The 17,121-nt window shown below is 42.7% G+C and overlaps 2 long non-coding RNA genes across 3 annotated transcripts; one reads left to right on the top strand and one right to left on the bottom strand.

The window, feature by feature from the left end:
* Positions 1-5,135: 5,135 nt before the first annotated feature.
* On the bottom strand, positions 5,136-9,372 carry LOC111271068 (uncharacterized). Its single transcript, XR_002686630.2, has 2 exons — positions 6,841-9,372; positions 5,136-5,915 (listed from the first exon to the last, which is right to left on the bottom strand). It is a non-coding gene; the product is annotated as an uncharacterized LOC111271068 (long non-coding RNA).
* A 2,617-nt stretch (positions 9,373-11,989) lies between these two features.
* LOC147752042 (uncharacterized) lies at positions 11,990-16,703 on the top strand. Of its 2 annotated transcripts, none has more exons than XR_015315164.1 (3): positions 11,990-13,309; positions 14,260-15,612; positions 16,134-16,703. It is a non-coding gene; the product is annotated as an uncharacterized LOC147752042 (long non-coding RNA). The 2 variants fall into 2 exon arrangements; XR_015315165.1 differs by having other exon boundaries at positions 14,260-15,753.
* Positions 16,704-17,121: the final 418 nt, after the last annotated feature.

The raw sequence follows: 17,121 nt of genomic DNA, 5'->3' as shown, positions 1-17,121 counted from the left end.
CCGATACAGTTGACAGATTCCGCTGACGACATCTGAAAGAGAACGAGCATGTGTCGTCATGAGTTTAACGGTCTGGCTACGGGATTCTGCTTCTCTTTCTGTCCCCTGCCCCCTGGTTTTGTGCGCCGTTGTAGAGGTAGCTACATATAACCAGTACCCTCTTACGATGGGGCTGCCGTCAGTAGCAACGTTAACGGACAGGGTGATTCTGCGGCGTAGTATAATGGATATTTGTCACTCGACGAAATACTGCGTCGCCTCAAACCCAGCACCGTGCTCACCGCCGGTAGCCTCACCACCGACAGCGTTCGGGGCAAGACGACGATTGGGACCATTTTTGCTGCCGTCGTTGTTGTTGTTGTTACTGTGAGTACGCGTGCGCTAGCCCACGTCCTCTTGTACATGTGTTTATGTGCGTATTATTGTTTGTGGTATATAGGCTCCGCTAACCACCGCTGAAGGTGAAGTGTAGCGCTAGCATTACACGACTTCTGCCGAGAACGATGGATACAAGATCACCTTCGAGGCGGGTAATAGTAGAAGTGTCCGCTAGAGAAACCTCGAAGGAACGAACGACTGGAAGGTTGGATAGCCTGGACCGGATGGACACACAAGCGCATACGCCATCTAGGTGGTGCTAAAGTCATAACATACTTAAAAAAAGTAGCTGAAACCCTGTCGCGTGTCTTATGGCCTTAATTAATGGTGGTGTAGCTGCTACGACGAAAGGAGACTGTAGCCAAAAACGAATCTTAGAAAGAGACACAGATAGAAAGACTGAATAAGTAAAGCGTTGAGTTGACGCCAATCGACCCATATAGACGAGCAAAGCTACTACACTATAATATAGTCCTGGACGTATCTGTCTATATAGCAGCTCCGAGCGTGTTATGGACGCTTGCAGTCAGTTACAGAATGAGGCATCGAACTCCGAACTTTTTCCTATAAATTGTTGCTAAGTCTGGAACAAAGGCAAATAATTAGCAAGGACGATTTCTTTGCACGCGTTAAAGGTGTCATCTCTAATGCTCATGTTTAGCTAATATAATTATCACTGGACGCGATCACATATACCTATAAGTGCTCACTAGTTGTCTTCTTTTTTCGATTTGTAAATAACCATCCGAAGGTTATTAGCTTTCCGCTTAACCGTGCCTCAAATGATACTGGTAAGTATGAACTCGCTTAAATATCGTTCAAATACGCTACAGGCTAAAAAAGCCCAGCGAAACTAAAGTCCGGGCTAAGAGCAGGCGAAAAGGCTCGAGGGAGCATGCGTGCAAAAGTTCTGAAAGGACCAATAATTGGAGCTTATTTGAATGACCTGATTGACGTCTTGCTCTTCAGAATAGCTGTTAACTCCTATATAAAAATCCAGGTGTATACAGAATGGCTTCTCTCAGAAGAGGTTCTCTGATGAATTTCTAAACCTTTCAAGTCTGAATTCTATTAATGATTCTCAATCGTTTTATACGTGTCGACTATTGATATGAGACGCACGACCAATTCCTTCCGGCTGAATGATCATTATCTACTTATCGACGATGATTAAGTTTGTGCTTTTGATTAAGATTATGAATTTATCTAATTCTATCTAATCACGTATGATAAAGTTATAGTTAAAGGGCAGTTTTTTCTAAAATTAGGTCTCTGTGGGGTCATAGGTTACGTGGTAGAGGATATATTACAGGTGTTCTGCTAAGCAGTATAGGTCTGTTTAAACAACGAAAATCAATTATAATGATAATGTGTGTGTGCGTATTGTCATCACACATGATCATAGCATAATTATTAGCACAGCTGTTAGTAATGCAAATAAATTCGTGACTTTTTCTTATGATGAACGTGCTTGAACTCTTGCAGCAAACCAACTCAGTTTCAAAATGTTCTACTCGTATGCTTTCTTTGGCAGAAACGTTACGCAAGTTATAACCCGCTGACGTCCTATCGGACAAAGCCTCCGTTATCTGGTGAGGGTGCGCTATTGCAAGCGTTTGCCGTAGCGAAAGGCTGCCTGAAATGCCGTTCGTTACGAACAACACTATCCTGAGTATTCACGACGTCCGCAGATTTCCCCTCATACTCGATTTCGTTAGTGTATCTAAAAATGTAGGCCAACTCTGCTTGTGGCATGTCGCCATCGACCTAGCCGCCATCGTTACCGCGCGCAGCTGACAACGATACGTTTCAAATTTTTGTCTTGCATATCGTCAGCCGTAGATACACATATACACACGTGTACATAATAGCTGAACAAGCAGAACTTCCAACGAACCCAGTCGTGAGTACCAGCGGCAGCCACTGAACACAAAGTCCGCTTGTAAACGACGCGAACGATGACGTTCCTGTATAGCTCGTCGTAGAAAGCCACGGCAGAAAAAGATGTGGCAGCCATGTTTTTCCCTTTCTCGCGGAGAGCTCCTCTTTTGATTGAGTGGCTACGACGTAGTCTGCTGCCGGCTACGGAGAGATCGGCGAGAATCCACAATCGCGTTTGCCGCAAGAGGAAGCACTTGCCGAGGGGTATTCAGTTTCTACGTAACTTGACGGAGGCAGCGTGAGCTAACCGTCGTCTGCAAGCTGTTCTTTCCCATTTAAGATGAGACGAAGTACCGGCACGGTTGGTTGTCCGACATCTGTCAGGTTTACGATGGCCCCCATCTGCTGTCGCTGCTGATAGCTGTCCAATGCTGTTAGAGGCCGCTGTCAACGTGACAGATGCAGTAAACGCAACCTATGCAATGCGGCATCTGCTGCGGTAATGATTCTTCAATGGTATTTCGACTTGGAAGCAAATTGTGTTATTAACAATGCTTTCTTTTTCATTTCTTCTTCCACGTGAATGCAGCTGTCAAATGGACTTTTTTCGTTCCGTCTATTGACGACTATAGGACGCCGTGTGCCTGCGAAAGCCCTGTCGTCCTTCGATTATTTGGCCAAGCCGGCATTATAAGAGGGAGGCGACAGAGGAGAGCAGGTTTAACACGCATAAAAACAAAGATTTTGATGCTGTAACAATTTCACTGTGGATGTCGTTCTTGCGGGTACCAATGGGTGCATTTGTCTACACATGACGACAAATATAGAGATACAAACCTCGATTGAGACGTTTTTCGTGGAGAATACACTTTACTCAACCGACTGTTGAATTCTCTACCCATTATAACAAACGAGAACATCAAATTGTTGCCGGCCTTGTCGTTTTGTTGAAGTGCACGGCCATTCTATTTCGCTATAGTATGAAGGTTGACCCTCCAGTTGTCAGCAACAAATTCGTATAACAGGAAGGTACTGACGTAACCAGAGATCGTAACGAGAAGAAAAAGGTAAAGAGTTAGCACGCTCCTTGGCCTTACGCGAAGATCAGCCAACCTATATAATTGCATGAAGGGCTTCAATAAGCTCTGCCAAAGTTTCTCAGCATATAGGACTCCTGGTAAAAAGTATCGTACACTCTAAAATTGTCCGCGGCTTTTTGGAGTTCAATGTTGAGACTAAAAATTAACGATGATCTGTCCGTTCTGGCCTGTGATGACTACTTGAAGGTCTTAAACGATTCTGAGAATGCGGATGAAGTTATAAAGTCACTTTAGGGGTACGTGCAGGAATGATCCGCGGGTATCGACGTTTGGCAGGATTGTTTCCTGTATAGATCCGTTCGATCAATCTGAAGCTATCGCGTACAACAGAGTAGAAGAAAGGAATAAAAAGATGAATTAAAACTATGCAAAGATACAACAAATTTTTCGAAAATGCTATGTTCGAATTTTCCAAAGATTGAAATAATGTTTTCAGCGGTCCCTTGAAAAAGGCCTAATATGATGAATAGGCATCCTGGATCTTTTACGTGCACACAAGTGGAAAGCACAGCAACTTATGTACCAAGCGGCCCGTATCATCCGCAGTAGTATATTACGAATCGTGGAAGGAGTGGTTTACTCTTATGGCAAACGTAAAAAAAAAACGAAGATTAGCCCGCCACGGACATACGCGTGCGGAAAGCAAAGGTCCGCTATTTTTCGAAGGCAACTGCTCTTATTATCGATGCGATATAGATTGACTTCAAAAATGCCTTTGACGGTCACATGCAACGCAAAACCGTGCCGTCAGGTCTCCGTCCCAAGCTGGTAACTTGGACCTCCGATTTTCTTTATGGAAGATGCTTGATGTTATAATCAACTTGTCAGTCTTAGGACATAATACGTGACTACTGGAAGTCGACAAAGCGCAGTGCAGGGCATTACCTTCGATTCTTTACGCATACATAATTTGGAATCTTTTTTGACTTATCGACTCAGATTTACTTGAAAGAAGGACAAAGAAGGTTCCTTCGAAGGATTGGATATAATCACTAGATGAATCTGTACAACTTTCGACCAGTAGAAACGCTGACTTTAGACAATTGAGACAATATAGAAAGTTGAAGACAAAATCGACGAGTCTCGAGATCTCTTGGCAAGATGGTCGAAAAGTATTAGTATAGCACCCTGTAATCGTTTCAAAAGAGAGTTACCAAACTTCGAACGTTCGACATCATGCAGTAACAAAGCATTCCTTTGCGAAATTCACAAAAAAGGTTCCTAAAAAATGTTTCGATAGCACGGAAAAAAACATGCTGTGAGTATTTCTACACAAAACACTTTGGCCAACAGGTTTCTTTTTCGTATAATACTATCATCTTCTGACGGCACTGCATCTGATCGATGCGTTTAGAGTTACCTTTGGTAAGGCATAGGCCTGCTGATTGCTCTGCAATGCAATATAAAGACAGTGGTCACAACTTGTCAACGCATATACAAGGTTTAGTACAGAAGAGTTGCGATTGCTGGAGAAGTTTGTGATGATGATTAGACACGCAGGTGTGTACCGGCGCAAAGCGGCATAAGAGGCGATAGCGTAGCTTGATACACAGAGAGATCCTTGGCGGCGTGTTGTACTTCAGTTAATTGGCTGTGACCTCATTTATCTCGTATGCTCGTTCTTGTCTAGTCTCAATCATTAACTTCGTGTGTTCTCATTCAAGCTATATCTTACACAGTCAGGTTTTACCGAATTGCTTATGAGAGCAATAACCTAATATATGAATCAACAAGTACGGTCTTTTAGCATTAGAAATTAAGAAAGAGACAACGCGGTTTTAGCACCTGTCTCCTACAGGAAACAATTGCCTAATCGTTTATTAAATGCACACAAACGTCAGGCCGGTAGAATTAGAAATGGATAGATCAGGACTAGACACGACATTGCCGTAGGTTTTGTGGCCAATTCTTTGCCACTGAATTGACGATGACAGTTTGGCCTTCGCAGTATTTTATTACTCGCCTTTTATAAGATGGTGGACTAATCAATACTAGTGTTATTAGAAAATAAATATTTATACGTTGCAATGTGGAATTACCATTCAGTACACAGACAGTTTCGTAACCTATATTTGACGGTCTCAGGCTTCAGGTAGTCGATTATTATCGGTTAGTTTCTGTCAACCAGTTCGTATCTGCTTCCATGATCTGCTTCATCAGGCTGACAAGAGCTGCTAGAAATAACCGAGTTTCTAGTCGAGTAGATAAAATGGTACTATTTGTGACCTTTTCTATTGTCTATTGAATCTATGTATGGAAATCTAGGTACATTGGTTCGTTAGTTTACATAGGCCTATCCACGCCACACGACAAGTATCTAGGTCCAATTTAGCAGTGGATTTCTTCGTAACGCTACTGCTACTCGTTGTAAAGGAAAACAGCACATGTTAACCACATAACGCTTAAACGGCCCATACAGACTTCTTGACGGACACGTTTTTTTCTTTATATCTAATATCCGACAACAAATAAATGTCTGAGTGATTGTAGGCCGACTTGTGTAACGACACCTGCTAGGCTGCGTCCTTTGGTCATTTCCATCGAAATATCCGTCACCTAAAATAGCATTATTTACAAGTTTTAAATTAGCAGAACAGATATTGTTAAGGAGTTCATTTCACAATATATATGGAATTATATTTATCTAGAATTGTCCAGGGGCGTTGAATAATGTGGTGGGCCATTTACGATGCACTGCAGATGATACTAATTACGAGAGGATTGTGTCTTAACATAACAGAATTTGCATTGGCATACGACTGTCTTTGAGAATAGACCACCCTACAGGCCTTACAGGTCTTCCTAATGGAACAATAATGGCTAGAGAGCTAGTTTTGCTAGTAAAATCAAAAAAGTCAGTGTGGACGGTGCCTGTGTCAGCGGACCGTAAACGGATTTATTTTACGCAAATAGTATATTTTACGAAGTGTGGACATCGTCTGAAGGAGGAAGATTCTGAATTCGAAGATAGGAGAAGACTGTTTTTTCATGTATATGTGCGTATTTAATTAACTGAACAGGCAGCGAGATCAATAGAATGTTAATCGTACTGGGAAAAGACAATCAATAGCAAACCATAAATAACTAAAGTTGCAATTTATCATTCTATTACGTACACTATACAAGCTCTACTCAACGTTCACAGGTTATGTGTTAGATGTTTTTCGTCCCTACCGTTATTAATGATGGACAACGTAGATTTTTCGCGCCATATAGGAGTATACCAATCGGTAAACGAATCAGCGAAAGGGACCCCTCTGCCATTCAAGCAAGTCAATGTATTGTTTATCAAGCAAACACATCTAATCCGCACTTTCCATAATGCAAACGTATGAAAAACAGAGTGAGCTAAACAGTAAAAAAGCAAAGAAATACATAAAAGCAAACATGATACGATAGGATTTAAGTTCTGCCTAACACAACATTTAGACCCGTATGAGGTGCTCAGCGCCGCTTCAGAAGTCTTCTCTATAATACAAACCCGGTGAATATTTCCTGTATCTTTTCTGAATACAGATGGGGCTGCTGGCACTCCTAATACCAGGTCTTCAGCGTTAGGCATACAGAGTGGGTCCGCCTCAACACTGATCGATAATGACACAACTGTCGACTGTCGCCGTTCCGGCTGGTGAATTATACTGGATAGTTGGCAAGCCAACTAGAGAGTCCTCGGAGCCTTGTCGAAGCTATCGAAAACACAGGTGATTATGGCGGTCATGGCCGATGGCGGTAGCAATCATGTTTGAGAGGTGAGGTAGTCAACATTGAAGATGTGGAAGGAAGGCAGGCTCGCGGTAGAACGTCGGAACGATAAGGAGGAGTGCGGGAACGAGAAGGAAGAAGCGCATATTAAACAGTGATGTAGTCGCTTGTAAAAATGAGCAGAGTCGCTAGCTTTTGTAGAGGTAGAGTTGTTTCTCTCACTATCTTTCTGTTTTCAGGCCTTACTTAGCAGTTATATTAGCATGTGACACCATGCGGCCTGTTGTATAGTATAGCGGCTTAGAGAACACCACGTTATGTGTATGCCTTGTTTTGACTACCGCTTACGACGTTGACAACGATGATTCTACTGTGGTAGCCGGTGGCCACCGCCACTTAAATTTCCAGTGCAACAGTACTCATTAGTCGGCAGTCGATAGTCGGCCTGGGAACCGACTCTTCAGGCGACTGAGAACGAGACTATCACTACCGAAATAACTGCTTAACACAAACGGACGGCAGGCATGCGAACACACCGACCGATGCAACAAGCAAGCATGGCCTCACTCAAAGGACAGACACAGACACTTGATGGCGCCCGCTAGTGGAGGCCGATACTGAAATGGAGAGAAAGGGGAAGAGATAGACATGGCATAATCTCGTCGTCTTTCTTTCGAAAACCTGGTCATATGGACATCCTTCCTTCCAAGTCAGTTCAGCCTCAGTGACGCTGACATACATTGTAATGCCATATATGCGGTTCGGTAGACTACTGCTGGCGACACTGCCGCTGTGTTCCTGCATCAATGGCGTTATAACGTTAGATGAGTTAAGTCTTTTAATGACAACGACCAGCTAGAACGGTAGTCGTCTGATATGGACACGCGCGTAAACTGCAGGAGACACGGCCAGCTATGATTATTGAGTCTACCGTTTGAAGCTAACAGTCAACAGCATGGCTGGCTAGTCGCCTTTAAACGCCTCGCCTTAAAACGCAATCGTTCATTCAGCATCCGTTCGCCTCGCGATTGTGTTCGCAGATCGGCTTGTGGCGGTAACCGTGCTGACAACGGATTCCCAAAGGCCTGATCGGCCGCCTCGAAAGCTGTTCGAGGTAGCGTAGCTCGTCAGCGATGGCTGACGGGGCAAAAGGGAAAGCGCGGTTACAAGCAACGGTCCACTGCTTCTCTTGCGTCCGTCGTCAACTGTAGCCTATCGCTTTTCAGCAGCAAAAGGTACGCGCCTTTTTTTTGCGGCGACCCGTAGAGGCACAGCCTGTACTGTCTACGATAGCAAAGGCACAGGGGCAGTGACACCAACGACATCCTACTAGTTTCTAGTGCTTAAGCGTGCTTGTACTGCTGTTAGTCATAGCAAATGTCAAGGCTTACTGATGGCTGACGATGATATCGCTACAATCAGGAGCTTTAAAACAGCTTTCCTCTATTCATCTACTTCGTTACTTCCCTCTAAAGGCGAGGATGAAAAAAATACGCAACAGTAGCAATGGCAATATTTAACGGCGGTAGGTAGCGAGCCTTCAACACGTGGAAACGCTTAGAACAGTTGGATCCAGATCTTTCTCTGAAATGTGCTGATGTTCCTGTTGACGCCCAATAATAATAGAGCATAATGGCATTTTGCGAAGTGCACATACCGTCAGGCTGACGACCGCTTTGTAGTGTACATTCGTTCTCACATCGAAATCTGAATATGTATTGGTAGAATTTTATCTATCAGAATTAAGCATCCCTCGAGAACTGTTTCTTGTTTCATTTTATCTTTGAAGATTTTGCCCTGAATAATAGACAAATTTTGTTCGTATAAATATTGCTTCCTCGTGTATACTTCTTGACATTATTGAGCGACGATAGGCATTCGTATTACTGTAAGAGAAACCATCGAATACTATGGACAATGTAATCATGTAAATTCGGACTTTTCCTTGTAAGTGTTTTCAAGACCGCTTCAAGGCGAAATAAATAAGAACAGGTGCTTCGAGGAAACTTTGTGCATATGCTGTAGGGATCACTCCTGCGAGCAGTCGCCTTACGTCTTGAATTTATAACCTGAGGCCACTCACTAATATTTTTCAAAATGCCCATATTCGTTAAAGCGTTACTTAAACGCGCTAGATAAAAAAAATTCCATTGGAAATAAATTTTGGGCTGATAGCGGGGCAAAGGTCCCAGAAATGCAAGGGCTCAAAGCGAACCGCAATCACAAATAATGCAGGAAGTCTCCAAAGATTAGCCGTTGGGGCTTAGCTGAATGACTTAGCAAGATGCCCGTTAAATTATTGAACCCTAAATTCGATCCCTTTAAATACAAACTCGATAGAAAATCTCCCGGTCTGTTTTCTTAAAATGTCTCTTGCATTTTAAAAGCCGTAGCAAAAATGGTGAAAACGCAGGCCGTCGATTTAAAACAATATAGAAAGCTTGTACTCTTGGTGAAGAGTTCGTTACGCCTGAACACAGCGGACAGTAACGTCCTTTTGAATTTCGAAAACAGCAGGTCGTTTTCGAAATTATTTTTTCGTGTTTATAGTTTTTGTTGTAGTTAAAACAGCGGGTAAGCGTATGTTCGCTGTGACAAGCAGCCCGCCATCATTCGTCAAATTTAAACGTTCCACGCTGCATGCGGAGAGTACGGCACCTAAACTGAAACAAATTTTGGCGGGTTGTTTGCCGGAGCGCGCATGCGTGTCTCCGCCACTCCTAATATTAGGAGATAGCCAACTTTTTCCTGAGACAGTAAATTTAATTCTCTAATATTCGGTAAAGAGCAGTAGTGCATCGACTTTAGAATTCAAACGAGGCTTAGTTGTTACCTAATCTTTACTGGGACATTGTAAGCTTCTTAGGTTAGCCAAAATCGACAATGTAGAGAATCACAGGTCGGTACGCGGCTGCTGAAGAGGCAGAAGCTGCTTCGATGACAGCACTTTAAAAAATACACAGCAGAGAAGTAAAAGTGTGGACATGAAAGTTATCTAGATGTGCATATTAAATAATCCTTCGGCTTCGATCAGGGCGCTAGTGAATAGATTTCATATAAATGAACCTACGATGTTTCGGATTACTCATGAAGACCTCTGGACGCCTCATATGCCGTCAAAGTGAAGATACTGAAATCTAGGAAATTGGACCAATGTTATTGGCTAGTTAATTATTTCAAATCTCAAACGGAAGGTTTTTTCTGATCAGAGATTTTTTGTCCTCGACGCAAAAATGAATCCTAGAAATTGTTGTCCGCTTACGATCCAAAGTATGTGTTTGTCGGGCGTATACACAGATCTTCGGCTAACGTTCATATTCTAAATGGGGGATCCAGTGAACGATACGTTATGTCACCATACTTCTTTCAGAAAACCAAGCACATAGCTAAATAAATCTTTCTGCAAGCCATTGTGCAGCCACAGAATGCTGAAGTGTCTGAACGAAGAGCATGCGTCTCCACTCACAAAGGCCGAGAGAATACAGATATGTATTGGAACAAGCACAGAATAGCTTTCAGATTTTAACCCGTTCGAGTACTACATATAAAACGTTACTGAGCGAAAATCCAATAAGTTTCGACATGTCAAGGTCGCCTCGCTCACTGGTGCCACCAAGAGGACGTTTCGTATAATTTAAAACCAAAGATTAGCAATTTAGTCTGTGTGTTTAGCATCTGAATTAAAAAATTGTAATCTTTTAATTTATATATATATACTTATGCACTGTCCGCAGGAGTGGTTCATCTTATACATAGGCCGTTTGAGGTAAAATGTGAGGTGAATGAGGAGATGTAAAGGATAATTGTAGTTGTTCACACTTGGACATACAGCATCATGATTCCTTTTTGGCCGATCTTGCAGTCAACACTAGAAATTCTAATGTTAGAAGATATTTTTGGCTTCACACAAAAGACGCGTCCATGCTGGGTATCTTGTAACCTGTTCATTTTTGAGACCCAGCTTTTGTCTTCTAATCTTCCGATGTACGGCGGCTGCTGCTGCTGCTGCTGCTGTCTCAGCGCCTTCGTGTTTCTGCCCAACGTCAGCTCGTACTACTCTCGACGAGCGACAACGACAACAGCCTCAATCATCACCGAGTGAATAACCGTAGAGCTAGCAGTTTGCGGGTCAACCAGTCGGCGGCCAGCTCGACGCCGTCGCCGTGAGAGTAAAACGGGGAGATGAGTAGTCGTAATTGTAACCATCGGCAAAACATAGATAGGCGCCACTGCATGGTTTCCATCTAGGATAACGTACGGTTGTCCGTCTTTCGATAAAATTATTATATTTGCTTTATTTCGACTAGACATAAAAGATCATTTGTGAGAGAGAGATTCCTAATTTTGCGTAAGTAGGGGGGGGGGGGGGGGATGAAAAAAAAAAAAAGTCGGCAATTAAAATAGTCGACAGCAAACAAACTCCTAAAGGTGAGGCAGCCACGAATAGAAAAATATTACTAACGGATAAGTTGTTGTTATTTATTCTAAAATAGATGGCATACTACATATACTGTCTTCACACACAACTATGATCCGTTATGTGTCCTAAGAGAACTTGGCAATACTCAGTAGCTGAATGTTACCAAAAAATAGACTACTTTCTCCTGGGTTTTGTGGTGCCTTTGTTCGTCTAGTCTACGAACCAATACATAATTCATGGTGCTTAGGTGACCGTGTATGCAATTGAGGCTAGCCCTGTGTGATTCGAGAGTCATTCTTCTGAACGTACAGTAAATACCTCTTCCCACTACGTAGCTATGATGAAGAAGATTTGTTTTAGATTATTATTAAAAACCTTATATCGTTGAGGTATAATCGAGATTAAACTTCAGTACTGTTTTGGGACGTTCGTGTACCCAAGTTCAACGCGAACGACGTGCACGTGGACGTGGACAGGATAGACGGATACCGTTACGTGCCTGTGAACAATGAATAGAGCAAAAAACGGTTTATTAGGGAACACTCCTGATGCTGTGCCTAAAATTGCTGGAGTCAAGCGACGTCAAGCGCGACCCGATCCATGATGGCTACTGCTTGCAGTAGTCCATTAGTTCGACTGATCTGCCCATCGATTAAACGATTTCCGCCTATGAAAATAGCGTTGGAGCGCGCCTAAGTATTGCTTTTATTATTCATGGAGACCCACATTGGCTAATCTGCACCCGTTTGCCAGGCTGCGTGAAGATCATAAATGTTTAAGCTGTATAATTAAGAGTACAAATACAATTGTAGCATTTTGACGTCAGTTACTCACGGGGTTCTTCACGTGCGATCCATAAAACTATCATATTGACGAATCGATAAAAATAGCTTCTGACGTCACTCAGTAACCAGCTAGTAAACAGAGCACTGTCCAATAGAAGACCTGGACCGCCAAGTCTAACCTTTGAAGATTATAGCACGTTCCTGGGCTGATGTACGTTCTGTTCGAAGATTCGATTCGCGGGAAAAAGTATAACCTATGTGATATTTTGATTATGCATATTCTTCTTTTTTTTTTTTTGTTTTTACGTCCACTAACCAGCAAAAATAAACTTATCATACTATTTCAATTATAAATAGCTGAAGCCTTTTCCCAACGAATCTCATCCTAATTGTATGTTAGTCCGCATGTCATCATCTAAAAAGCTTTATTCAGCTCACGTGAAGTCACTAAATGGATGCAGTTTTTATATGCAAAATAAAATATGTAACACTAATTTACCTAACTATGAAATGTCTATCAACTGGAACACTTCACTAGCCGATGAGGGTCACCGTAAGCCTTACGGCTTAAAATTCAACCACTTAAGTTTCATGTTTTTAAAGACTATAGGAAGCGTAGGTCTTTCAATAATTAGACATGCTAACAATTGCCATAGCAATCTATTGGAGTTAGCCAACCAACAATGTTTTTGGACTTAGGCTATATTCCCAAAGGACCATGCACTGACGTAGCCATTGGACACACGGAGAAAGAAGTATGTCTCCGTCGTTGACTTTGACGAAGACCGATCCCTGAAGACATTCAGACCGAGTAAGGCTATTATCGTAACAGACAGAACAACTACGGACAACCGCTTGACAGTCGCTGTCAAAAATAAGAGCTAAAATGGATGGCTCTTCCCTATTATACTGACCACGCACGAATTCAAACAAACGAAATGTTCAAAGTCCACGCGTTACGTTGATGGACGACATTTTTCGAGCTGCTGGAATCTTCGGAAGAATTTCGCCCCCTCTCAAGTACACGGGTAAACCCTAAAAAGGTAAATGCGTATCTTTCTGCTTCCATTTTTTCGAGTTGTTTAGGCAATGAAAGCACATTATGACTGATATATGATCAATGACGCCGCACGGCAAGAATCAACATACATTTCATACAGTTATCGTGACTCTTTTTTACACTGGCTACTGAATTAAATACAATGTGTGGAATATCGAAAGGAATGCTATTGATATTAGAAACTAAGTGGTGCCTATAGGGAGGCGAGGCAGGCAGCTAATGGAAACCGAGAAAGGCTTTTGAAAAATGATTGTTACGGCTATTGGTCAAAGGCGCTCCACATTTTTCGACGGGTGTCTTTGAGGTTGCAGTTGATTATGCTACTCACTAGACGCCAGTGAGTTTCTTAGTTCGTCTATGCTTTCTCAGTTGTTTGCGAAGTGTTCCCAGCACTATGTTAACTAAGTACGGCTAGAGCACGCTGATTGTCGACAGCTCTTTCTATTCGTTCGCTGTCATTGTTCCTCTACTTGCCCATCAAGGCAGGACAATGCATTTATCACCATTCAACATCTGCATTTAGTATAATATAATCTGTAGATCAGCCACCATTGGCGCACGCCGGATTTACCTCTGTTACCCGTAACAATGAACGAGCTTTCTGTCTACTGGGAGTTACTCAGGATGGCTTGATAAAGCCAGGAAACGACGATGTAATGATAAACTAATACGTGTAGGTAGGCGAGGTCCAATGTGCTTTCAAATCGCTGTTTATTTATCACTTAGGTAAACCTTTAGAATACAAGTACAACGTATGTACTCTAAACACTCGCAGCTAGATTCTTATAAATTTATAGTACAACTACCGTATTCTGTTATTTCGATATGAAAAACCTATTTCCCTTTTGAGCAAAAATATTGTAGCAATGCGCCACTCGAATTGCTTTAATGGTGCATCGCTCTGTTGTGAAATTATCCCATGTGTATGAACAGAACCAACGTTTCTTCACGGGCTCCAGTGGGAAAAGACTCCAGGAACGATGAATGTAGCTTCTGGAAGAAGGGCTATCGGTTCAGTGAGAGGACACAACAGCTAGCGCTCCAGATGTAACTAGTGCCAAGATAGAAATTGACCCGGATCACCCACATCAGTGACGTCATCTAAAACGGGTTTATGAGAATGGGTGCTGCTTCTCACCTTTAGCAGCACAGCGTTCAGGTCAGGCCCGAAGTAGCCGAGAGGTCAACGTCCGTTTCGTAAGTCACTCCCGTACTGTCAGTCGTTATATGACAATTCTGGGCGCGCGCGCGCGCGCGCGCGCGCACGGACGGATACTCCGCTCTATAGCCATGCTGTAAAAGTAGCAGCGCTAGAGCAAACAATCTCTGGTTTTCCCGCGCTTGGAGCTGACCCTTGCAGGTACACGATCGAACAACAGATCGTTGGCCCGTCGATTTTTTTGTCGTGCTAACCGTTCCTGCCGCTGACGTCAAGAATGTGTTCGATAGAGCAGCTTATTTTATTTTCCCAGTTATTCCACTTTAATGCCATTCATACAATCCGATCAGCTGATCAAATATACTAAATAGCATTAGATCAGACCGTGCCGTTGTTCTGTGCGTATCAGCTGAACGTAGTAAGCTACACACAATTGATGAAAACGCGTTACCTGCATAAACTTATATTGTGTCAATTAAAAATTCTTAAGCATGCTTGGGGAACCACTGAGTGGGTTTGGTTTTTGGGATGACAGAATCTGAAGATCATGGCCAACAAACCGCCATGTCTCAGTCACCAATTCGAAAAATCTTGTCACAGATACACAAGTTGCCATGCAGAGAATGCAACAATCGATTAAAAGGATAAGCAGTTTCCGTAGCTATCCACCGATGGGGTAGGTTTGAGGAGATTCAACCAACGCCTTCAGATTGAAGCATTCGTAGGGAAAGGAGTACAGAATCTAGACCATTACATAGACCGATACAAAACTAAGTTGGTAGAAAGGATCGACAAGACTCTGCAGATGGTAGTTACGTCGCGAACGCTCAGTCCTATACAGTCGGCACCCGGAAAAGTAAATTAAACAATCCTCTTACAGCCTGTAACTTCACGGTAATTTGTACTTACGACCAGAACTACCAATATTGCCATCTAAAGAGGGGAGCAACAAGACAAATGTCAAAGTGGTATTATTTAATCTTCGGCCTCCTGAGAGGGATACCGGAAGAAAGGGCTCCACTCGCCCACAGCCTGCGAGACTCGAGGGGACTGCTACGCAAGGACACCAGGTGACTAAAGCCAATCCCGGTCTCTATGGAGAAAGGACAAAAAAGCCATTCAATCTAGTAAGCAGCGTGTCACAAAGCTATTTGAATTTTTAGAATTTCTCAATGCCAGACAATGGCACAGTTTCTCATACTTAAGCCAGTTCTACAGTGGCAAGCATAATGAAATAATGATTGGAATAAAAGTTGTAGCTACAAACCGTAAGTACGGGCGACTAATGTGCAGTCTTCTGCCATTATATATATATATATATATATATATATATAAAGAGAGAGAGAGAGATCTAGCTCGGGTTAGCTTTTTTAACTAGAGATCGCCAGAAGCATATGAGTACATTTATGAATCATTTGGGTTAGAATTAACTAAAGCAGTCTGCTACATTTGAGCTATCCTTTGTTCAAGGAAAATTGGAAAGCCAACTTAGCGACTCATTATCCAAAGTCTATACGGGACTATTTTCAACGTTATATTATTGATGCATTAGATTTCAACTCGTCATTGATCAGTTTCTACGAATCATACAGTTACCTATTAGCCACGGAAAGTTGTGTCGATGAGTGTCACTGTTTCTCCGATTCAGGTCGCGCACGATCTTGCCAAGTCAGCTGAACGTACCGTTTTCGATTACAATTCTGCGTTGTGCCTACCTAGAATGTGTTACACACGAGGAAAGGCGTCATCGCCATTATCGTCAGAGGGGTCAACCTAAAAATGAGACCTACGCTAGCGTTCAGTCATCGCAGCAATGGGCACAATGACTAATAATGATCACGAGCCGCCAACGGACCTAAGCCATGTAAACAGTCGGCACTTGGCCGCACGCTCAGACAGAACATTTTCAGAATGAGGCCTTCAAGAATCAGGCCAGGTTCCCAAATGGCTCGACTGGACAGCGTAACCGAACAGTGGATCGGAAGAGGTCAGGCACAGGCTAAAGAACACAAAGAGTAATTAATTTTGCATTCGGGGCCTGCAGGAAGTGTGTGTCTCTGTATAAACGTTCAACGCGAGCGTAGCATAGGTTTTGCTCTGAGTGGAGAACCAAAACGACTCATTGTGTTATTACCTATACCAAGATCACATTGCATCCGAGACGTTTTAATAAAGCATTGTACGACCCACAGCCTAATAACTGTATGTTACTGATACAAAGAAATAGAAATGCTTGACGAGAACTCTAGATGTACACCACATTTATGGTTGATGACAGACTCGATACAGATGGGCCTGATAAAATAGGGAATGCGGCCAAAAATAATGTTGTGTAAAGCAAATCAATGTCATTCGGGCTGGTGTTCTGGGTTTCGCAAAGTGGCCCAATCGTAAAACATTGGGGTGAGAAATCAATACGCTGTACTATGCCTGTGATGTATACGTTTTTGAGTAGGGTATTGCTAAAGTACGAGTGGCTTGTAACTGTGAACTCAGGTAACATTATTAGCCTGGTTGGGTGCCTATCTATTTTCTAGGTATTTGCTTTCACTTAAAACTGTGGTGTTTGATTCTGTCAATGAATACATTGGTGAAGTCGTCAACAAGGAACGATTCTGAAGGTCTAACCCTCCTTA

The sequence above is a fragment of the Varroa jacobsoni genome, unplaced genomic scaffold (assembly GCF_002532875.2).
Source record: "Varroa jacobsoni isolate VJ856 unplaced genomic scaffold, vjacob_1.0 contig00310, whole genome shotgun sequence".
Classification (NCBI taxonomy): Eukaryota; Metazoa; Arthropoda; class Arachnida; order Mesostigmata; family Varroidae; genus Varroa; species Varroa jacobsoni.
This window is presented reverse-complemented; position numbering and strand designations above follow the sequence as displayed.